We start from the raw sequence: 25,907 nt of genomic DNA, 5'->3' as shown, positions 1-25,907 counted from the left end.
TGCTCTCAGTATAGTGAATGCGGGGCATTGTTACTTTTAATTCTTTCATTTGACTCTTTTCCTTTTCTCAAGTTGTTAAAGATGAATACTCAAGATCTCTGAAATCTCTCTCTAGACAACTTTCTTTTTGGTCTTTGTCCCATGAATTACTTTCACATTCATCTTCTCAGGTGCTCAACTTCGTGTGCTCAACATACAAATTCTTCTACTGACCTTTACCTGTGTTTCCCTTCTTTGTGCTGTGACCTGCTATTGTGACTTTGTTAAATTAACATTTAAGTAGATCCCTGTGGTGTTGGATGGTGAGCCTGAGCTCAACAACAACACAAAAGAATTGACATACAGAAGTGGTAACTTAGTAATTGGTAACAATATAAGTCCTGGAGGACCTAACACACCTTGAGGAACCACGCAGGAATGCAGGGTGCAGGCAGAGAGTGCAAGGGGAAACCCGGAGCACATGCGTGTGTTATTCAAGCGAAAAATAACAAGGTATTATCTAAGGGATACACAAGAAGAATGTGCTATGAGACAATGCTTATCACAAGGACAGTTGGGGGAGTTAGAAGCTGACATTTACTTGTGATTCTGTGGGTTCTTATCTAAGGCATAGGCATTCAAAAGAGGTTAGGGTAAGCTCAAAGCCCCTGCAGCTCAGGCCACTTGACCATGTAAAATGAATGCTGAGATCTCACATTTATATCTCTAATCTATTTTGAGTTTATTTTTGGGTATGGTGTAAGAAAATGGTCCAGTTTCATTCTTTTGCATGTAGCTGTCTAATTTTCCCAGCACCATTTGTTGAACAGATTGCATCTTTCCCATTGCATATACTTGCCTCCTTTGTTACAAATTAGTTGAGGATATAATTATGGGTTTATTATTGGGTTTTCTATTCTCTTCCATTGATCTGTGTGTCTATTTTTGTGCTAGTAGCATATTATTTTGAATACTATGTAATAGAATTCAATACTATTCAATAGAATAGTAATACTATACTATTTTGAATACTATTTGACTTTGTAGTGTATCTTGAATCTGGGCTTGTGATACCTCCAGTTTTCGTCCTTTTTGAGAGTACTTTGGCTATTTGTGGTCTTTGGTTTTATACAAATTTTAGGATTATTTGTTCTAGTTCGGTGTAAAATGTTGTTGGTATTTTGGTATGGATTGCATTAAATCTTTAGATTGTTTGGGTAGTATGGACATTTTAACAATATTGGTGTTCCAAATCCATGAACATGGAATATCTTTCCATTTCTTTGTATCATATTTAATTTCTTTTATAAATATTTTATAGTTTTCAGAGTGCAGATTTTTCACCTCTTTGGTTAAATTTATTTCTAGGTGTTTTAATATTCTTGGTGCAATTTTAAATGGAATTTTTCCTTGATTTCTCTTTATGCCACTTTATTGTTAGTGTATAGAAATGCAACATCTTTATTGCTGCACTATTTACAATAGCCATGATATGAAAGCAATCCAAATGTCCATTTGTAGATAAATGAATAATTAAAAGCAGTACACACACCAACACACACTCACACACACACACACACACACACACACAAACACACAGACACACACTGGAATATTGCTCAGCCATAAGAATAAAATCTTGCTATTTGCAACAACATGGATTGATCTAGAAAGTATAATGCTAAATGAAATAAGTCAATCACAGAAAGATAAATAGCATATGATTTCACTTAGGTGTGGAATTTAAGAAGCAAAACAAAGAAACAAAGGAAAAAATAGAGGAACAAAAACAGACTCTTAAATACAGAGAAGGAACTGTTTGTTGTCATTGGGGAAAGGGGGAAGGGGGAAGTAGGTGAAGGAGATTAAAAGCACACTTACCATGATAAACACTGAGTAATGTACAGAATGTGGAGTCACTATACTGTACACCTGAAACTAATATAATACTGTATGCTAATTATACTGGAGTTTAAACAATAAATAAAAATTTAAAATTGGATACTGAGGTAGCAATATTGTGGAGTATTTTAGCTAAATCTATAATACCTGCAAATGCTCACGGCAGTAGACTGGGTAATCAAAGTTCTGACGTTTTATTTATTTGTTTATTTTCACTATTTTTCAGGTATGAATGTACTTTAGTGTCATATGTCCTGTGTATTGAAAGCTGTTTGTTTCTGTACTTTGTCTTTTTTTTTTTTTTTTAATTTCAAACTCAGAAGAATATGTTCAGTCTTTGTTAATCCATCTTTTCTAGAAGGACAGCTATCATCAATTTTTTAAAGATAATAAGATATTCCCATTGTTCAAAATAAATTTCTAAAGCATTAGAAACAACTGATCAGAAAGATTTTAATTGCTACAGTATATGTGTTTTCCAATATGAAAAAAATAATCTGGTATACAATTCCCTTTACAATGGGTTACTTTATCCTGAGAACATAAACATGGGTTAAACTTAAGGGAATATTGATTTTATTAATAGTTAATGAAAATTATTTATATAAATTTTGTCTATAGAGAAAAATAAATGAGCAATATAATAATTAAGTTGAACCTAAGTATAATATTTATACATGTGACTTTCACCATATCCAGGAGAGGGAATCATGTTGAGAAGGTCAGTCTCAGGAGAGAGAGAAGTTGGCAGAGTAATAAGTGGACCCTATGCTTTCCTCATCCCTGGAACACAGCTAGATAAATATCAAATCATTCTGAACACCCAAGAAATCAATTTGAGGATTGAGAGAACAAACTGCACAACTAAAGGGAGAAAAGAGGTCACATTGTGGAAGATAGGAGTTGCAGAGATGTGATTTGAGGTAGAAAAAAATTGCAAGTGCTGTGAAGGGGATGAAACCCTGACCACAGAGGAGAGAGAAAGAGAGAGAGAAGAGAGAGAGAGAGAGAGAGCACGTGTGCAGGGGATTGCATAAGAAAAACACTTCCTCAAAACCATTGACCAGGAACATGAGAGAGGCTGATTATTGCAAGTATTTATAAGCAGCATAACTCAATGTCTGACATTTTAGAAGTCCATGCCATTGCCAGGGTACAGCCTGACAGACATAGTGGTTCTCCTGTGGAGAATGATGGTGGGGGCTCAGGAAAAAACAACATAGCTTGAGAATCTGCTGGGCCACACTGGGAGACACAGTTCCCCTTCTTGGAGTGCATTTGGGAGAGGTAGCACTGCGTCTCTGGGGACAAAAGAGCTGGTGGATGACATTGAGCTGTTCTGCTCATCATCATAGGTGCAGAGGCACCTGCTGAGGGTAGCTAACCTGGATGCCAGTTTTTGCTGTGCTTGTCCATAAATTCCATACCCTGTGCATTCATGCAACTACCCTTCTGGACAAACTGGTACCAGGCCCAGCATGGTGAGACCCTCTCCCAGAGAATCAGTGCAGTTCCATGCTGTGCTGGATCCCTAAAATTTGGAGTTCTGAAAAACAGGCAGTGAACCTGAGATAAAACACAGGAGCATTGCATTGCCAGGTGAGCAGATGGCTCAGACACAGGGTAAAAGCAGGCATCTGAGGGATGCCTGGGACAAATGAGAGCAGATGGTTCAATCTTCTGTGAGGGCTTCCGAACAAAGGAAGGCAAGAACTCCTCTGTCTGAGAAAGAGAGAACCAGGTTAGGCCATTTTTATCTTGGCCCATCAGCAGGGACAAACCTCAGGGAGCAGCACAGTGCCCACAGTGCAGGCTTGAGTGGCTTACCCCAAGCCTACCCCCCACCCCGTGTTCTACTGGTGCTTTTTTCTTAGGTCAAGTGTGCCTGAGAGCCAGAGCAGCAGCAAGGCCCTTCCCCCAGAAGACCAGCAAACCCCCCATACACACCAAGTCTACTGACCAGAATGCTACAAAACTTCAGCTCTAGTGGAAATTGGATCATGACATTTTTCACAAGTAGACCAAAACATACCTAGTGAAAACTTGCCACACACTGGACAAGGTCCATACACTACCCATTGCAGGCAAGGTGAAACCCTGCAGAGAACTAACCTGAGGGAAGAGTGCTTAAAAACAAGAGTTCACAAACCTGTACCAGAAACACTCTTTGAAGTGCAGGCACTAGTCATTATATGACATCTTTATAATATAGCCATTACTCCCAAGAGCAGAAAATATAACAGGTTTTCACAAAGAAAATAGACACTTGGGCAAAATGCCAGGAAGGAGGAATTCACCCCCCCCCCCCAAAAAGAACAAGAAAAATTCATGACCGGAGATGTAATTGAAACAGATGTAGATAATATGCTTGAACCAGAACTAAAAACAATCATGATAAGGATACTAGCGGGGCTTGAGAAAAGCATGAAAGACATCAGAGAGACACCACAGAGATAAAAGAGCTAAAATCCTATCAGGCCAAAATGAAAAATGCAATAAATGAACAAGATTTGAAACAAACTGGAAGTAATTGCTACAAGGATAGAAGAAGCAAAAGAACATAAAAGATATAGAAGATGAATTATGGAAAATAATGAGGTGCACAGAAGAGAGGAAGAAAAATCTTGGATCGTGAACATAGAGAATTCAGCTACTCCATAAAGAGTAATAAAATTAATATCTTAGGAATATCAGTAAAAAAAAAAAAAAAAAGAAAGAGAAAAGAGGGCAGAAAGTTTATTTGAGGAAATTATAGCTGAAAACATCCCTAATATGGGAAAGGAAAGAGACAGAGAAACCCAGGAGGCACAGAGAAATCCCATGAAGATCAACAAAAGCAGGCCTACACCTAGACATATCATAGTATAATTTGCAGAATCCAGAGACAAGGAAAACATTTTGAGAGCAATGAGGGAAAAGAAATCCCTAATTCATAATGGAAGACAAATCAGGCTAGCAGTAGACTTATCAACAGAAACTTGGCAGGCCAGAAGAAAATGAAATGACATATTCAACATATTGAAAGAGAAAAATATGGAGCCAAGAATACTTTATCCAGCAAGGCGGCATTCAGAATAGAAAGAGAGACAAAGGGTTTTATAAACAAAAACTAAAGGAGTTCATGATCACTAAACCAGACCTGCAAGAAATATTAAAGGAAACTCTTTGAATGGGAAAGAAGGACCAAAAACACCAAATCCTAGAAAGGAACCAACAAAATCTCCAGAAACAATGACTTTAGAGGTAATACACTAGCACTAAATTCATATCTATCAATAATCTGAATGTAAATGGACTACATGCTCCAATGAAGAGGCATTGGGTATCAGAATGGATAAAAACAAGACTCATCTATATTCTGCCTTTGAGAGACTCACATTAGACCTAAAGACACTGACAGACTGAAAGTGAAGGGATAGAGAAATATTTATCAGGGTAATGGATGTCAAAAGAAAGCTGGAGTAGTCATACTTATATCAGACAAACTAGATTATAAACCAAGCACTGTGGCAAGAGATAAAGAAGGGCACTATACCATAATAAAAGGGTCTATCCAAAATGAAGATCTAACAATTGTAAATATTTATGACCCAACTTGAAAGCACCCAAATATATAAATCGGTTGATAACAGACAAAAGAAACTCATAGATACAGAGAGGGAGGGAGGCAAACCATAAGAGACTCTTAAGGACTGAGAACAAACTAAGGGTAGATGGGGGTGGGGGAGAGGAGAAAGTGGGTGATGGGCAGGGAAGAAGGCACTTGTTGGGATTAGTGTTGTATGGAAACCAATTTGACAATAAATTATATTTAAGAAAAAACAAAAACAAAAACAACTCCTTAAAAAAAAGAAAGAAATGCATATATTAATATGATAATAGTAGAAGACTTTAATACCCCACTTACAACAATGGACTGATCATCTAAGCTGAAAATCAAAGAGGAACAATGGCTTTTAGTGGTGCACTGGACCAGATGGACTTATATTCAGAACATTTTATCCTAAAGCAGCAGAATACACATTCTTTTCAAGTGCACATGAGAAATTCTCCAGAATAATATTCTCCAATAGTACTATTCTCCAGAATAGTATTCTCCAGAATACTTGGTTGAAAATCAGACTTCAACAAATACAGAAAGATTGAGATCATATCATTCATACTTTCTGACCACAATGTTATGAAATTTAAAGTCAACCACAAGAAGAAAAATTAGAAAGACCGCAAATACATGGAGGTTTATAAACATCCTACTGAAGAATGAATGGGTTAACCAGGAAATTATAAAAGAAATAAAAACATGCATGGAAACAAATGAAAGTGAGAATATGAGCATCCAAACCCTTTGGGATGCAACACAAGCAGTCATGGGAAAGAAGAATATAGTAATATAGGTATACATCAAGAAGCAAGAAAAGTCTCAAATAAACCTTACAGACAAAGAAGCAAGAAAAGGAGCAGCAAATGAAGTCTAAGGCCAGAAGAAGGGAAATAATAGAGATTAGAGCAGAAATAAGTGATACAAAAAGAACAACAAAAAGCCCCTAGAACAGATAAATTTTAAAAAAGGAGCTGGTACTCTGAAACAATTATTAAAATGATAACCCCTTAGCCAGACACATAAAAAAGAAAAAAGAAAGAACCCAAAAAATAAAATCATGAATGAAAGAAGAGAGATCACAACCAACACAAGAGAAATACAAACAATTACAAGAGAATACTATGAAAATTGTATGCCAACAGATTGGACAATCTGGAAGAAAGGGATAAATTCTTAGAAACATATGAACTACCAAAACTGAAACATGATGAAATAGAAAATTTTATCAGACCCATAACCAGCAAATAAATTGAATCAGTAATAAGAAATCTCCCAACAAACAAAAGTCTAAGGTCAGATGGCCCCCAAGGGGAATTCTCACAAACATTTTTTAAAGCGTTAATACCTATTTTACTCAAACTGTTCTGAAAAAATAGAAATGGAAAGAAAACTTCCAATCTCATTTTAAGAGGTCAGCATTGCCTTGATTCCAAAACTAGACAATACCCCACTTGAGAGGAGAATTACAAGCCACTATTCCTGATGAACATGAATTAAAACATTCTCAAAATGATACTAGCAAATCGAATTCAACAGTATATTAAAAGAATTACTCACCACAACAAAATGCTATTTATTCCTGGGCTGCAAGGGAGGTTCAGTATTCACAAATCGATCAATATGATACACCACATTAATAAAAGAAAAGAACCATATGATCCAATCAGTAGATGTAGAAAAAGAAAACATTTGACAAAGTAAAACATCCATTCTTGATAAAAATCCCCAATAAAGGAGGGATAAAAGAAACATACCTCAATGTCATAAAGACCATATACAAAAGACCCACAGCTAATATAATCCTCAATTGGGAATAACTGAGAGATTTTCCTCTTCAGTCTGGAACAAAACAAGGATGTACACTCTCACCACTTTTATTTAACATACTACTGGAAGTGCCAGTCATAGTAGTCAGACAAGACAAAGAAATAAAAGTCACTAGATTGACAAAAAAGAACTCAAACATTTGCTATTCACAGACAACATGATAGTCTAAGTAGAAACCCTGAAAAATTCCACTAAAAATTTCTAGAACTGATACACGAATTCAGTGGAGTTGCAGGATACTCAATCAATGGGCGGAAAGTTGTTACATTTCTATACACCAATATTGAAACAGCAGAGAGAGAAATCAAGGCATATGTCCCATTTATAATTGCACCAAAAAAATGTAAGATACCTAGAAATAAACCTAACCAGAGAGGTAAAAGATCTGTACTTTGAAGAGTATAGAACACTTATCAAAAATTGAAGAATACACAAAGAAATGGAAAAAAATATTCTAAGCTCTTGGATTGGAAGAACAGATATTGTTAACACATCTATACTACCCAACGCAATCTACATATTAATGTAATCCCTATAAAAATACTACCAGCGTTTTTCACAGATCTAGAATAATCCTAGTATTTGTATTGAGCCACAAAACTCCTGAATAGACAAAGTAATCTTGAAAAAGACAAAGCAAAACTGGAGGCATCACAATTCCAGATTCAAAGCTATATTACAAAGTTGTAGTAATTATGAAAGTATGGTAGTGGTAGAAAAAAACAGACACATAGATCAATGGAACAGAATAAAAAACCCAGAAATGGACCCACCACTATATGGTCAACTAACTTTCGACAAAGCAAAAAAGAGTATCCAATGGAAAAAAAAGTCTCTTCAACAAATGGTGTTGGGAAAACTGGACAAGGACATTCAAAAGAATGAACTGGACCATTTTTTTTACACCATACACAAAAATCAATTCAAAATGGATGCAAGACCTAAATGGGAGACAGAGAACCATCAAAATTGTAGAGAACAGAGGCAGAGACTTCTTTGATATTGGCCACAGCAACTTCTTACTAGGCACGTCTCCAGAGGCAAGGGAAACAAAAGCAAAAATTAACTATTGAGACTTTTTCAAAATAAAAACTTCTGCACAATGAAGGAACCAATCAACAAAACTAAAAGACAAAGTACTGAATAGAGAAGATATTTGCAAATGTCATATTGGATGAAGGGTTAGTATCCAAAATCTATAAGGAACTTAGCAAACTAAACACCCGAAAAACAAAAAAATCCAGTTAAGTAATAAGCAGAAGACATGAATAAACATTTTTTCCCCAAAGAAGACATACATTTGGCTAACAGACACATGAAAAGATGCTCAACATCACTTATCATCAGGGAAATACAAATCAAAACCATCCTGAGGTATCAACTCACATCTATCAGAATGGGTAAACTTACCAACACACAAAAGAACAGATGTTGGTGAGGATGGGGAGAAAGGGATACCCTCTTACACTTTTGGTGGGAATGAAAACAGTTGCAGCCACTGTGGAAAACAGTATGGAAGTTCCTCAGAAAGTTAACAATAGAGCTATCCTACAATCCACCAATTGCACTACTAGGTATTTACCCAAAGGATACGATATTATTCATTTAAAGGGATATTTTCACTTCTATGATTATAACGGCATTATCAACTCTTGACAAAATATGGAAAGAGCCCAAATGTCCATCTTCTTACTAGAAATGTCTCAGGAAGCAAGGGAAACAAGAGTACAAATGAACTATGGGACTTTATCAGGATAAAAAGCATGTGCACAAGGGAGCCTGGGTGGCTCAATCGGTTAGGCATCCAGCTCTTGATTTTGGCTTAGGTCATGATTTCACGTTGGTGAGATTGAGCCCTGCATGGGGTTACTTGCTGACATTTGGAGCCTACATGGGATTCTCCCTCTCCCCCTCTCTCTCTCTCTCTGTTTATTCCCTGCTTGTTCAAGTGCTCTCTTTCTCAAAAAAAAAAAAAAAAATTAAAAATTATCTGCACTGTGAAGGAAACAATCAACAAACCTAAAAGGCAACCTAAAGAATGGGAGAAGATATTTGCAAATGGCATATCAGATAAAGCGTTGGTATCTAAAATCTATAAATAACTTATCAAACTCAACCCCCCAAAAAGAAATAATCCAGCTAAGAAGTGGGAACTAATCATGAACAAACATTTCTCCAAAGAAGACATACAAGTGGATAAAAGACACATGAAAAAATGCTCAAAGTTACTCACCATCAGGGAAATACAAATCAAAACCACAATGTGATACCACCTCACACCTGTCACAATGGCTAAAATTAATAAGTCAGGAAAGAGCAGATGTTGGCAAGGATAAGGAGAAAGGGCAAGAAACACTCTTACACTGTTGATACGAATGCAAACTGGTGAAGCCACTCTGGAAAACCGTGTGGAGGTTTCTCAAAAAGGTAAAAATAGAACTACCCTATGACCCAGCAATTGCACTACAAGGTATGTATCCAAAGGGTACAAAAATACTGATTTGAAGGTGTGCATGGACCTCAATGTTTATAGCAGCACTATCAATAATAGGCAAATTATAGAAAGACCCCAAATGTCCACAAATGTCCGTCAAATTATGAATACATAAAGAAGATGTGGTGTGTGTGTGTGTGTGTGTGTGTGTGTGTGTATTGGAATATTACTCAGCCATAAAAATGAATAAAATCTTGCCATTTGCAAAGATGTGTTAGGAACTAAAGTATATTATGCTAAGTGAGATAAGTCAGAGAAAGATATTATATGAAAATTATATGATTTCACTCATATGTGGAATTTAAGAAATAAAAGAGATGAACATAGAGCAAAAGAGGAGAAAATAAAATAAGATAAAAACAGAGAGGGAGGAAAGCCAAGGAACTCTTAAATACAGAGAACAAACTGAGGGTTGCAGGACCAAGGGTAGGGGAATGGGCTAAATGGGTGAGGGGCATTAAGGTGGTCACTTGTGATGAGCACTGAGTGTTATATGTAAGTGAGGAATCACTAAATTCTACTCCTGAAACCCATACTACACCATATATTAACTAACTTGAATTTAAAGAAAATCCTGGAAAGAAAAAAACCACAACCAACCAAACAAAAATCTCCCAACAAACAAATCTCCAAGGCCGTATGGCTCCTAGGGGAATTTCCCCAAACATTTAGAACAGAGTTAATACCTATTCTTCTCAACTGTTCCAAAAAATAGAAATGGAAGGAAAACTTCCATACTCACTCTACTAGGCCAGCCATACCTTAATTCCAAAACCCAAAAGGACCCCACTGAAAAGGGTAATTACAGGTCAATATCCCTGACAAACAGATATAAAAATTCTCAACAAAATACTAGCAAATCGAATCCAATGGTACATTAAAAGAGTAATTCATCACAGTCAAGTGGGATTAATTCCTGGGCTGCAAGAGTGGTGGGCTGCAAGAATATTCACAAATCAATCAGTGTGATACACAATATTAATAAAAAAGAATAAGAACCATATGATCCTCTAAATACATTAAGAGAAAGCATTTTACACAGTATAACATCCATTCATTATGAGAGCCCTCAACAAAGTAAGGATAGAGGGAACAAAGGTCAGGTACGAAAGACATACTTATATCATCCTCAGGCCAAAGGCCACGTACGTAGATAGCTTATACCATCCTAGCATGGAAAAATAGAGCTTTTCTTCTGTGGTCAGGAACAAGACAAAGATGTCCATTCCTACTATTATTATTTAACATAGTAGGGGAAGTCCTAGCCTTAGCAATCAGACAACAAAAAGAAATGAAAGGCATCCAAATCGGCAAAGAAGTCAAACTTCCACTATTCACAGATGACATGATACTCTATGTAAAAAACCTGAAATATTCCACAAAAAAATTGTTTAGAACAGATATAGGATATCAGTATAATCTCTGGACAGAAAGTGAACATACATAAATCTGTTGTGTTTCTATACACCAATAATGAAGAAGCAGAAACACAAATCAAGGAATCAATCCCATTTACAATTGCACCAAAAAACATCAGATACTTAGGAATAAACCTAACAAAAAGGTAAAATATCTATATTCTTAAAACTATAGAACATTTATGAAAGAATTTAAACAGGATGCAAAGAAATGCAAGCACAGTCCATTCTCATAGATTTGGACAAAAATTTAACATGTCTATACTACCCAAAACAATCTAAACATTTAATGCAATTCATATCAATATACCAACAGCATTTTTCACAGAGCTAGAACAAACAAGCCTAAAATCTGTATCGAAACACAAAAGAACTCAGATAGCCAAAGTAATCTTGAAAAGCAAAAGCAAAGGTGGAGGCACCACAATTCTTGACTTTAGCTTATATTACAAAACTGTACTCCTCAAGACAGTATAGTACTGGCATAAAAACATACACATATCCCAACGGAACAGAATAGAAAACCCAGAAATCAACCCACCTCTATATGGCCAACTAATCTTCTACCAATCAGGAAAGAATATCCAATGGAAAAAAGTCTCTTCAAGAAATCCTTTTTGGACAACTGGACAATGACATGAATAAGAATGAAACTGGACTACATTCTTACACCCTACACAAGAATAAATTCAAAATGGGTGAAATACCTAAATGGGACACAGGACACCATCAAAACCCTAGAAGGGAACATAGGCAGCAGCCTCTTGGTCCTTGGCCAGAGAAAATTCTTACTAGACACATTTCCCGAGGCAAGGAAAACAAAAGCAAATATGAACTATTGGGGCTTCATCAAGATAAAAGCCTTCTGCTACAGCAACAATCAAAAAAACTAAAAGGCAACCCATGGAGTGGGAGAGGATATTTGCAAATGACATATCTGTTCAAAGGTTATGGAATTCAACACACACACACACACACACACACACACACACACACACACAAATCCAGTGAAGAAATGGGCTGCCGTCATGAATAGAAATTTTTTCCAAAGAAGACATACAGATGGATAACAGACACATAAAAAGGTGCTTAACATTACTCAACATCAGGGAAATTAAAATCAAAAGTATGATGAGATACCACCTGACGCCTGTCAGAATGGCTAAAATTAACAACACAGGAAACAACATATGTTGGCAAGGATGGGGAGAAAGGGGGATCCTCTTCCACTATTGGTGGAAATGAAAAAAGGTGCAGCCACTGTGGAAAAAAGTACAGTGGTTCTTCAACACGTTAACAATAGAAGTACCATATGCTCCAGTAAGTGCACTGTTAGGTATTAACACAAAGGATACAAAAATACTGATTTACAGGGCCACATGCACCCCGATGTTTACAGCAACAATGACAACAATTATGAAGAGAGCCCAACTGTCCATCAACTGATGAATGGATAAAAAGGGTGTGGTGTATATGTAAACAATGGAGCATTACTCAGCCATTGAAAAGAATGAAATCTTGACATTTGGAAACACGTGGATGGAGCTAGAGTGTATTATGCTGAGTAAAACAAGTCAGTCAGAGGGGCAGAGGGGTGGGTGGCTCAAGTGGTTAAGCGTCTGACTCTTGATTTCAGGTCAGGTCATGATCTCAAGGTTCATGGGTTTGAGTCCCACATTGGGCTCTGCACTTAGAGGGTGAAGCCTGCTTGGGATTCTATCTCTCCTCTCTCTCTACTCCTCTTCCCACTCACACTCTCAGCCTCTCTCTCTCTCTCTTTCTCTCCCTCTCTCAAAATAAATAAATAAACATTCAAAAAATAAAAAAAAAAACAAATAAATAAGCCAGTCAGAGAAAGTAAAATACTATATGATTTCACTTGTATGTGGAATTTAAGAAACAAAACAAATGAAAATAAGGGAAGGAAATAAAAGAGAGAGAAGGAATCAAACCAAGAAACAGACTGTTAACTATAGAGAACAAACTGAGGGTTGCTGGGGGGGGAGGTGAGTAGGGGGGTAGGCTAAATTGGTGAAGGGTATTAAGGAGGGTGCTTGTTGTGATGAGCACTGGGTGTTATATGTTAGTGGTGGATCACTAAATTCTACTGCTGAAAGAAATATTACACTATATGTTAAGTAATAAGAATTTAAATAATGAATCATGAAAAAATATATTTTGAAGCTACATTAATGAAGGGAGTATAGTACTGGCATAAGGCTGGTATATGTACCAATGGAAGTGAATAAAGAGTCCTAAATAAGTCCATGCATATATGGTCCATTAATCTTTGACAGGGGTGCCAAGAGCTCACAATGGGAAAATGGCAATCTTTTCAACAAATAGTCTTGGGAAAACTGGATATCCACCATATAGAAGGAATGAAACTTGATACTTATCATATACACAAATGTCAACTCAAAATAGATTAAAAACCTAAATATAATACCTGAAACTGTAAAACTTCTAGAAGAAATCATAGGAAATATAGAGGAAAACAATCGTGATATTGGCATTGGCAATGATTTGATGGATAGGGCACCAAAAGCACAGGCAACAAAACGCAGAACGAACAAGTGGAGCTATATCAAACTAATAATCTTCTGCACGGGAAGAGAGTGAACATACAGAGTGAACATACAAAACTACAGATTGGGTGAAAATGTTTGAAAATTGTAGATTTGATAAGATATTAATTTCATAAATGTATAAGGAATTCATACTACTCAATAACAAAAAATCTAGGAACCCAATTTGAAAATGAGCCAAGTACTTTTTTAGACATTTATCCAAAGAAGACTTGCAAATGACCAACAGATATATGGGGGAAAAGTGCTCATTGTCACTAATCATCAGGGAAACGGAAATGAAAACCTCAATAAGATATCACCAACTCCCTGTCCAGATGAATATTATCAGCAAAACAAAGCAAAAGACTGCAAGTGTTGGTAAGAATGCGGAGAAGGTGGAATCTTTTACACACGATGGGTAGGAATACAAAATGATGCAGCCACTATGGAAAATAGTATGGAGGCTCCTCAAAAAATAAAGATAGAACTACCATATGATCCAGCAACCATACAACATATACTTCTAGGTACTTATGCAACAAGATTGAAATCAGGATATCAAAACGATATCTGGACTCCCATGTTCATTGCAGCACTATTCATAATGACTAAGACGTGGAAACAGCCTTAATTTCTAGTGACAGATGAATGGATTAAGAAAATGTGGCATATGCACACAATGGAATACTATTCAGCCCTACAAAGGAGATTCTACAATATATGACAGCACAGATTGATGTTGTGGACATTCTATTCAGTGAAATAAGCCAAACGCAGAAAGACAAAAACTGCATAATTCCACTTATAGGAGGTATCTAAAGAGTCAAACTCATAAAATCAAAGACTGGAATGATCGTTACCAGGATATGGGCAGGGGGTAAGGGAAATGCAGAGTTATTAATAAGGCAGCATAAAGTTTCAGTTAAGCAAGATGAATAAGCTCTGAAGATCTATTGCACAACATTGCACCTATATTCAACAACAATGTAGTGTACTCTTAAATTATGTTGAAGATAGATCATTATGCTTACCACAGTAAAGTATCAATGTATGAAAAGAAATATTACCAAACAACCACAATCGTTCCATTAAATACAAGCATAGCAGGTACTTCTTAACTTATTTGTTGGGGCAATCATTACCATAATACCAAAACTAAATAAATAAATTACCAGAGTTGTATTTTCATTTTCATTTGTTTCCATATATTTTTTTAAATTTCTTCTCTAATTGCCTGGTTGACCCATGCATTTATTATTAGGATGTTTTTTAACCACCTTGCTTTTGGAGGTTTTCCAGACTTTTTTCCTATGGTTGATTTCAAGTTTCATAGCATTGTGATCTGAAACTGTGCACGGTATGATTTCAATTCTTTTATCCTTATTAAGGTCTGTTTTATGTTCCAGTATATGATCTATCTTGGAGAATGTCCCATGTACACCTGAGAAGAAAGTATATTCCATTGTTTTGGGATTCAGAGTTCTAAATGTATCTATCAAGTCCATCTGAACCAATGTATCATTCAGGGCCCTTGTTTCTTTATTGATTCTCTGTCTAGATGATGTATACATTGTTGAAAGTGGAGTATTAAAGTCCCCTGCAATTACCACATTCTTTTTTTTTTTTTTTTTTTTTTTTTTTGCAATTACCACATTCTTATCAATAAGGTTGCTTATGTTTGTGATTAATTGTTTTATATATTTGGGCGCTTCCGAATTCAGTGCATAGACATTTATAACTGTTAGCTCTTCCTGATGGATAGACCCTGTAATTATTATATAATGCCCTTCTTCACCTCTTGTTACAGCCTTTAATTTAAAGTCTAGTTCGTCTGATATATGTATGGCTACTCCAGCTTTCTTTTGACTTCCAAGCATGATAGCTAGTTCTCCATCCTCTCACTTTCAATCTGAAGCTGTCCTCAGGTCTAAAATGAGTCTCTTGTAGACAGCAAATAGATGGGTCTTGTTTTTTTTATCCATTCTGATACCCTATGTCTTTTGATTGGAGTATTTAGTCCATTTGCATTCAGTGTTACTATTGAAAGATATGGGTTTAGGGTCATTGTGATATCTGTAGGTTTCATGCTTGTAGTGGTGTGATGCCAGTAACATGACTGTGTAAGAGAGTCCTCATTTATACCCCCCTTTAAATAATAGTAATAAGAAATTGGACATCCATACAGGAACAAAAGTGTCGTGGTGGGTTTTGGAACATAATACCTTACTGCACACGACCTAAAAAATAGTCTCACTCACTTGTGCAATCAGTAAGAGACTCACTTCCACACAGGCTACAGAAGTAGCAATGACAATGAAATTGCCTAGACCCCTCTTGCCACTTTTGGGCAAAATTTGGGTGAGTATTGAACAGGGAAAACACTCATGTATGAGATAACATGCAGCAGTTCAGGTTTCTTGAAGGAAGACTCTATCACACAGTTGGAGAAAAAAAGGTTTCTTTCTTTCTTTTTTCTCTTTTTTCTTCTTTATTATTTTTTCTTCTAAATTTACATCCAAGTTAGTTAGCATATAGTGCAACAATGATTTCAGGAGTAGATTCCTTAATGCCCTTTACCCATTTAGCACATCCCCCCTCCCACAACCCCTCCAGTAACCCTCTGTTGCTCTCCCTATTTAAAAGTCTCTTATGTTTTGTCCCTCTCCCTGTTTTTATATATATTTTTTGCTTCCCTTCCCTTCCCTTATGTTTATCTGTTTTGTATCTTAAAGTCCTCATATGAGTGAAGTCATATGATATTTGTCTTTCTCTGACTAATTTCGGTTAGAAATCAAAACCACAATTAGATACCACCTCACCCTTTCAGAATGGCTAACATTAACAACTCAGGCAACAGCAGATGTTGTTGGTGAAGATGTGGAGAAAAAGGATCTCTTTTGCACTGCTGGTAGGAATGCAAAATGGTGCAACCACTCTAGAAAACAGTATGAAGGTTCCTCAAAAATTTTAAAATAGAACTACCTTATGACCCAGCAATTTCACTACTAGGTACTTATCCAAGGGATACAGGTATGCTGTTTTAAAGGGGCGCATATACTCTAATGTTTATAACAGCACTATCAACAATAGCCAAAGTATGGATAGAGCCCAAATGTCCATCGATAGTTGAATGGATAAAGAAGATATGGTATACACACACACACACACACACACACACACACACACACACACACACACACACACACACACACACACACACACAATGGAGTATTACTCAGCAATCAAAAGGAATGATATCTTGCCATTGGCAACTACGTGGCTGGAACTAGAGGGTATTATGCTAAGAAAAGTTTTGTTGTTGTTGTTGTTGTAATATGACTTTGGTTGCTGTTGAGGTGGTAGGAGAAGATTTCCAGGCACCAACCCACCCTCAAGAAACACTGAACAGATCTGATTTATCTGGTGTAGGCAACCTCCCCCACAGGAAAAAAGAAAACTGGTGAGTGAGTGCTTGGCTACCTCAGCTAGACATAATATAACTGAAGAAACACTCTTCCATTCACAAGCACTCAGAGTATTAATGTGAAAGCTCCCCACTGGGAAGGAGGGAGAATATTGGTAAAGAAGCAGATAAGTATCTCAAAGGGCACTAAAGGGATTGTGCTCAGCAGGAAGTCCACCCATGAAGCACTGGGAGTACCACCCCTGAGGATCAGGGTCCGTGGACACACCCAATACACAAAAGTGCTAACCCACACGTCCCCCTACTCTGCTGCCAGCTCTGTATGTGCTCTCAAGTGTATCCATGATATCAAGCTCTGGTATGCAGGGGGCACACTAGGAAAACAAACCTTGGTTGCTGGACAATGGAGAAGCCATAAACGTGAGCTCTAGCTCCATCTTTGGGAAAACAATAGCCTGCATGGCAAATTGCAAGAGTCAGAGAAGACATAAAAACTTTAAAAAATTGAACATGAGAAAGCAAGAAAAGTAGATCAGGCACACCTTCATAAACACCAAGGGAATGTCAGATAACAACAATAAAATAGGACATAACACCACATCTGCTGGAGGCAAGGAGGAAAACATTACGGATGTATCTGCTACTTGAAAGGCAAGGGAATTAACACATAAATGCAAGGAAAATAAAAAATCAAGGAACGTGGTATCACAAAAAGAAAATAATGATTTTCCAGCAATGGAGCTCAAAAGCACAGAATATAGCAACCTAACTGGTAAAGGATCCAAACTGACAGGTATGAAGAAGCTCAACAACTTACAGATAAAAGTTAGAAACACAATTCAATGAATCAAGAGTAAAATACATGAACAACATGAATTCTTTACCAAGAGATTGAACGAAAAGGAACCAAACAGAAACACTGTAGCTGAAGAATTCAATGAATTAGGTGAAAGAGGCAATAGACAACATGAGTAGCAGAGCAGACCAGATGAAAGAAAGAATGAGTGACTGGAGGGACTGAATTTTGAAATAACAGAATCAGAAGAGAATAAAGAACAGAGATTTAAAAAGAGCAAAGAAAGCCTATGTGAGCGATGGGAAACCATAACAAAGACAAATATAAGAATAATCAGGATACCAGAAGGAGAAGAGAGGGAGAAATAGGCAAAGAGGTTATTTAAGGAAATAATATGGGAGAACTACTCAAAACTAGGGAAGAACATGATAGATGTCCACAAAACTAACAGAACACCCTATTATATCAGTGCTAAAAGACCTTCTACAATACACATTATAATAAAACTGTCAAAGTTAGGTGACCAAAAAGAGACCTTAAAGGCATCAAAGAAAGAAGAAAAACACCTCCAAAGTAACCTCTGTTCCATCAGACTTCTCAGCAGAAAACCTACAGGCCAGGAGAAACTGGAATGACATATGCGACCGATGAATGGATAAAAGAAATGTGATATATGTGACACACACACACACACACACACACAGGAATATTGTTCAGTCATGAAGAAAAATGAAACCTTGCCATTTGCAATGACACAGATGGAGCTAGAGAATATTATGCTAAGTAAAGTAAGTCAGTCAGAGAAAGACAAACACCATATGATTTCACTCATAGGTGGAATTTAAGAAACACAGCAAATAAGGAAATGGCAAAAGAAAAAAAAAAGAGAGAGAGATGGAGGCAAACCAAGAAATATTCTTAACCGTAGAGAACAAACTAATGGTTACCAGAGGGGAGATGGGTGGGGGGATGGGTTTTAAGGGGTGCACTTGTGATGAGCACTGGATGTTGTATGTAAGTGTTGAATCACTAAATTGTACACATGAAACTAATATTATGCTCTATGTTAACTAACCAGAATTTAAATAAAAACAAAAAAAATGACAAGCCAGGAATACTTCATCTGGCAAACTTCTACAGACATGAATGAGAAATTAATGTTTTCCCAGACAAACAAAGCTTGAGGGAGTTTATGACTACAGACCCACCTTGCTAGAAATGCTGAAAAGAGTCCTTCAAGCTGAAATGGAAAGATACTAACCAACAACACGAAATTCACAAAAAATATACAACACACTGGTAAAGGTGAAAAAAGACAGACTTAAAAAACTGAAATTCTGTATTAGTATGGTGAGTTAACCACTCAACTATGGTACAGAGTAAGTTGGTACTTACTCAACTAAGGAACAGAGTAGTTAAAATAACTACACCTATCATAAGTTGTTAACCAATACACAACAGGAAAATGGTGAATTGTGACATCAATATTATGAAAAGAAGGAGTAAAGGATGGAGCCTTTATAAGTGAACAAAGAGAAGTTGCTGTCAGCATAAAATGGAATGTTTTATCTATGAAATGTTTTACGTAGCCCTCATGGTAACCACAAGGAAAAAATCTAGTACATTTGTGAAACATGTAAAAAGAGGAAATAGAGCATACCACCATGGAAAACCACCAATTTACAAAGGTAGGCAGAAATAGAGTGAAAAAGAAGCAATGGGAATAGTATACAAGCAGAAAGCAATTAATACATCAGCATTAAAATGACATATCAGATAAAGGGTTAGTATCCAAAATTTACAAAGAACTTATCAAACTCAACACCCAAAAAACAAATAATCCAGTGAAGAAATGGGCAAAAGACATGAATAGACACTTCTCCCAAGAAGACACCCAGGCGGGCAACCGACACATGAAAAAAATGCTCAACATCACTCATCATCAGGGAAATACAAATCAAAACCACAATGAGATACCACCTTACACCTGTCAGAATGGCTAACATTAACAACTCAGGCAACAACAGATGTTGGCGAGGATGCGGAGAAAGAGGATCTGTTTTGCATTGTTGGTGGGAATGCAAGCTGGTGCAGCCACTCTGGAAAACAGTGTGGGGGTTCTTCGAAAAATTAAAACTAGAACTACCCTATGACCCAGCAATTGCCCTACTAGGCATTTATCCAAGGGATACAGGTGTGCCGTTTTGAAGGGACATATGCACCCCCATGTTTATAGCACCACTATCAACAATAGCCAAAGTATGGAAAGAGCCCAAATGTCCATCGATGTGGATGAATGGATAAAGAAAATGTGGCATACACACACACACACACACACACACACACACACACACACAATGGAATATTACTCAGCAATCAAAAATATGAAATCTAGGGGCGCCTGGGTGGCGCAGTCGGCTAAGCGTCCGACTTCAGCCAGGTCACGATCTCGCGGTCCGTGAGTTCGAGCCCCGCGTCAGGCTCTGGGCTGATGGCTCGGAGCCTGGAGCCTGTTTCCGATTCTGTGTCTCCCTCTCTCTCTGCCCCTCCCCCGTTCATGCTCTGTCTCTCTGTGTCCCAAAAATAAATTAAAAAAAAAAAAAAAACAAAAAACGTTGAAAAAAAAATATGAAATCTTGCCATTTGCAACTACGTGGATGGAACCGGAGGGCATTATGCTAAGTGAAATTAGAGAAAGACAAAAATCATATGACTCCCACTCATATGAGGAGTTTAAGAGACACAAGAGATGAACGTAAGGGAAGGGAAACAAAAATAATATAAAAACAGGGAGGGGGACAAAACAAAAGAGACTCATAAATATGGAGAACAAACTGAGGGTTGCTGGAGGGGTTGTGGGAGGGGGGATGGGCTAAATGGGTAAGGGGCATCAAGGATTCTACTGGAATCATTGCTTCACTATATACTAACTAATTTGGATGTAAATTATAAAAAAATAAAAAATAAAGTTAAATAAAAAAACACATCAGCATTAATAAGACTTTGCATATCAATAATTATTCTAAATGTAAATGGATTCACTTAACCAGTAGCAGCAGAACATTCTTCTCAAATGCACATAGAACATTCTCTAGGATAGATTATATGATAGGACCCATAAAACGTCTTGGAGAATTTACAAAGATTGAAATCATGTCAGATATCTCTCCCAACCACAATGGTATGAAGCTAGAAATAGGAAAAAATGAGGAAAGCTGAAAAATCTGCAAACGTGCAAATTAAACAACACACCCCTGAAAAAGCAGTGAGTCAGAGAAGAAATCGAAAAGGATATCGAAGAATATCTCAAACAGTGTAAAATGGAAGCACAATATACTAAAACCTACTGGGTGCTGCCAAAACAGTACTGACAGAAGAATATAATTTATAGCGATAAATGGATGTATTAAGAAAAGAAAAAGCTCACAAACAAAAAACCTACCTTTACACCTCAAGTAACTAGAAATGGAAGAGCAAACTAAACCCACAATTAGCAGAAGGAAGGGAAAAATTAGGGTCACAGCAGAAATAAACAAAATAAGACCAGAAAACAATAGAAAAGATCAGTGAAGCTAACAGCTGCTTTGCCAAAATGATTAGCAACAATGTCAAACCTTTAGTGAGATCAACTAAGAAAAAAAAGGAGGATGGCTCCAATAAATGTAATTAGAAATGACAGAGGAAAAGTTACCACTAACACTGCAGAAATACATAGGGTCGTAAGGGACTACTATGAACAACTATACACCAACAAATTAGGTAACCTTGAAGAAATAAAGAAGATTTTAGAATCACACAACCTACTAGACTAAACCAGGAAGAATTAGGAAGTCTAAAAATACCAATAATGAGCTAAAAAGTCTGAACCAGTAATCAAGGACCTCCCAACACAGGTAACTCCAGGAACAGGCAATTTCACTGGTAAGTTTTTCAAAACAGTTAAAGAGTAATTGACACCACTCCTTCTCAAACTCTTTTAAAAATTAAAGGGCAGGCAACACTAGGAGGAAAACTACAAAATTCACCAATCAGGAAAATGCAAATAAAAATTACAGTGAGGCACCTCTTAGGATGGTTACTATTAAAAAAAAAAAAAAACAGACAACAAATGTCGATGAGGTTGTGGAGATACTGGGCCTCTGTACATTGCAGGTAGGAATGCAAAATGGTACAGCAGCTATGGAAAACAGTATGGAGGTTCTTCAAAAAATTAAAAAAAAAATTGAACTACCATACGATCCAGCAACCCCAATTCTGGGTATTTATCCAAAATAATTAAAAACAGGGTGTTGAAAAGATATTAGCACTCTTTTTTTTTTTTTTCATTGCAGCACTATTCGCAGTAGCCAAAATGTGGAAAACAACCTATACATCCATTGGAGAGATGAATGGGAAAAAAATGTGGTATAAACATACATAGAGTATGATGCAGCCTTATAAAGAGGAAATCTTGCAATATGCATCAACAGGGATGAAACTGGAGGACATTATACTAAGTGAAATAAATTATTCACAAGAGGGCAAATACACATGATTGCTCTATATGCAATGTTAAAAAAAATCAAACTAATGAAAGTATTACCAGAGGCTAGGGAGAGAGAGAAATGGAGAGTTGTTAATCAACAGGTATAAAATTTCAATTATACAAGATGAATAACTTCTAGAAATCTGCTGTTACAGCATGATGCCTGTAGATAATAATACTGCACTGTGCACTTAAAAGTCTGTTAAGGCAGATCTCATGTCAAGTGTCCTTAACACAGTAAAATATAAAATTATATGTATAAGATCTATAGGAGGAGAACTACAAAGCTCTGAAACATGAAATAAAAATAGAGATCTAACAAAATTGGGAGACATTCTGTGTTCATGGTTTTGATGATAAAGTTAACGTGTCAGTTCTCCCAACTTGATTTGTAAAATTCAACAAAATCCCAATCAAGTTTCCGGCAAGTTATATTGTTGATATTGTCAAAAAGATTCTAAAATTCATAGGGAAAGGCCAAAGATCAAGAATAGCCAACTTTGGCGCGCCTGGGTGATTCAAATGGTTAAGTGACCAGGACTTCGGCTCAGGTCGTGATCTCGCGGTTTGTGAGTTTGAGCCCCATGTTGGGCTATGTGCTGGCAGGTTGGAGCCTGCTTCAATTCTCTGTCTCCCTCTCTCTCTTCCCCTCCCCTGCTAGCAATCTCTCTCTCTCTCTGTCTCTCACTCTCGCTCACTCAAAAAATAAATAAAATAAACATTAACAAAAAAATAGCCAACACAAGGGGTGCCAGGGGCTTCAGTCAGTTGAGCATTTAACTTTTGATTTCCGCAGGTCATGATCTCAGTGTTTTTGAGATAGAGCTCGGAGTCAGGCTTTGCACTGACAGTGCAGAGCCTGCTTGGGATTCTCTCTCTCGGCCACTGCCCCACTTCCCTGCTTGCAATCTCTCTCTCTCCTTATCTCTCTCTCTCTCTCTCTCTCTCTGTCTCCCCCCCCTTTCTATCTCTCAATAAATTAACACTTAAAAAAATAATAGCCAAAATAATACTGAAGAGAAAATTTTCAAGATTCATACTGCCCAATATTAAGACTTAATTGTAAAGCTATATAGTACTGGAGACAGTGTGGTATTGCTGTAGAGATAGAGATACAAATGTATAGAACAGAATATAGATCCCATAAGTAAAGGCACAAAAATAGAGTCAACTGATGTTTGACAAAGTCACAATGGTAATAAAACAGAAAAATATATACTTTTTAACATATGGTGCTAAAAAATGGATATCCTTAAACAAAACAAAAATATGGAAAGGAAGGAAGGAAGGACAGAAGGAAGGAAAGAAGGAAGGAAGGACAGAAGGAAGGAAGGAAGAAGAAAGGAAGGAAGAAGAGAGGGAGGGAGGGAAGGAAGGATGGAGGGAAGGAGGGAAGGAGACAACAAGGGAGGGAGGGAAGAAGAGAAAGAATAGAAAGAACAAGATAAAGAGAAAAAGAAAGAACAAACCTAGACATACAACTTACAACTTATCCCCAAATTAACTCAAAATTATAAACCTAAATCCAAAATCCAAAAACAAAAAAATAAAACAAAAGAAACAACTAAAAAAATTCTAGAAGAAACAGAGGATATCTACATGAGCATAGATATGGTGATGAGTTTTCCATACAATATCAAAAATATGATATGCAAAGAGATAAAGAAAGAAACAAAACCATAGAATTTGACCTTTATTCAGAACAATTAGGCTTACAATGTATGATAGGCAAAATTAGCTAGCACTCACTTAACTCTCAAATAGGGAAACCACGGACTACAAGAGACTGAAATGCATCTGTTTCTATTTCCAACAGTTGCAGGTTCAACTTTTGCTTGCCCAAAGCATAACAAAACAAAACAAAAATATGGAAAAAATGTAATTAATCTATTTTTAAGTGAATATAATACTTTTCACAAGAAAAAGAATATTTAGTAACAGGGATAGGACAATCTGCAATGGTAGTGGCAGCATCAGGAGAATAAATTTAATTTAGTTGATTTTCTGTGGTTGTTAATTGTTTGCCAGTCTCATGGTGATGGAAACTGCATAGCCATTTTTTAAAGGGACAGAGAAACTACTGGAGAGTTGGTTCTCAAGGTGATATCTTGGAGCAAACCAAACATCTGGGGATCTTCACAACATCCCAAGATCTAAGTGAGACATATTTTTGAAGAATGTACAACATGCAATCATCAATGTGACAAATAACTGGAAAGTAGGAAGCTTATGTATTCAGAGAGGATAGTGAGGTTGCCTACAGATGTTCCATGTGGTACCACCCTCTCCACTGAAAACAGAGGTTTCCCTGTTGAAGCATGTAGGGATTACAGTGGATTTGACTGAATTAAAAACTTCTTTTATTCTTGTAAGAATTTCTCACCAAGGGTGCCCATACCAGAACTTCCAGAAAGAAATAGTGTTTCTTCACTATATTGCACACCTTAAAGTAACATTACACTGTATGTTAACTAACTGGAACTTAAGTAGACTGAAAACACAGTGTTTCTCAATGCAATTTTCCCTCGTAGAGCAGCATATTGCATGGGATATCTGAATTTTGACTGCTGGTACTTGTATATTCTGGATTTCCCAGAGAGTCAGGTAATGTGTCAGTGAGATCAAACCTTAGAAATTCTGATGACTAAGCTGGACCCAGTATTGATGGACCAGCTGTACAGGAAAGATGGTGTTACTATAAAGGATGACACTGGTAAGAATGGACTTTGTGACTTAATACCAGGCTCTGTAATTGTTGCCATACTGTACAATCTTTGTGAGTATTTAATGAGTAGAATGGAATCAGAGGGAACTTAGTGGAATATTCACATCAGTCCACAACTAGAATTTTCTTATGGTACCTTTGAAACAAACTTTAGTCATCTCTTATAATGTTCTGATTGGGAAAATTGTAGGAATCTTCATGCCAGGAAAATTTGTGACTACCTCGTTTATAAATCATAGTTCCAAATGTCACAAAATGTTTTCTTCACCCCCAGAAGACTGAAGTTTTAAACCTCTTGGTTGCCAGAGTGCTATGTTCAACAGATAATACAACTTTGTCTAGACCAGTTTTGGTAAGCAGCAGCAACAGCAGAGTTAAGAAAAATAAAGAAAATAAAAAATACATTCACACACACACACACACACGCACACATAGAAGAAGGTGGTGACTGCTTTCTAGGGGGGGCTGTGCTTTCTAAATCCACCACCATGTAGTTGCAGAGAACCCTGGATATAATCATAGTGTAATAATTTTGAATTATATGCATTATTATATCAAGGATTTAGATATCTGGCAGGAATGTTCTTTTCTGTATTTAGGTATTCTCTTGCCACTCTTGCTGTGAAATCAATGTGCATGTAGAAAA

General features: G+C 36.8%; 1 pseudogene; it reads left to right on the top strand.

Moving 5' to 3' along the window:
* The first annotated feature begins 24,574 nt into the window (after window positions 1-24,574).
* On the top strand, window positions 24,575-25,639 carry LOC145714209 (S-adenosylmethionine decarboxylase proenzyme 1-like; annotated as a pseudogene).
* Window positions 25,640-25,907: the final 268 nt, after the last annotated feature.

The sequence above is a fragment of the Panthera onca genome, chromosome X (genome assembly GCF_046562875.1).
Source record: "Panthera onca isolate mPanOnc1 chromosome X, mPanOnc1 haplotype 2, whole genome shotgun sequence".
NCBI lineage: Eukaryota > Metazoa > Chordata > Mammalia > Carnivora > Felidae > Panthera > Panthera onca.
The sequence above is the reverse complement of the archived record's forward strand: the minus strand, read 5'-3'. Positions and strand labels throughout refer to the sequence as shown.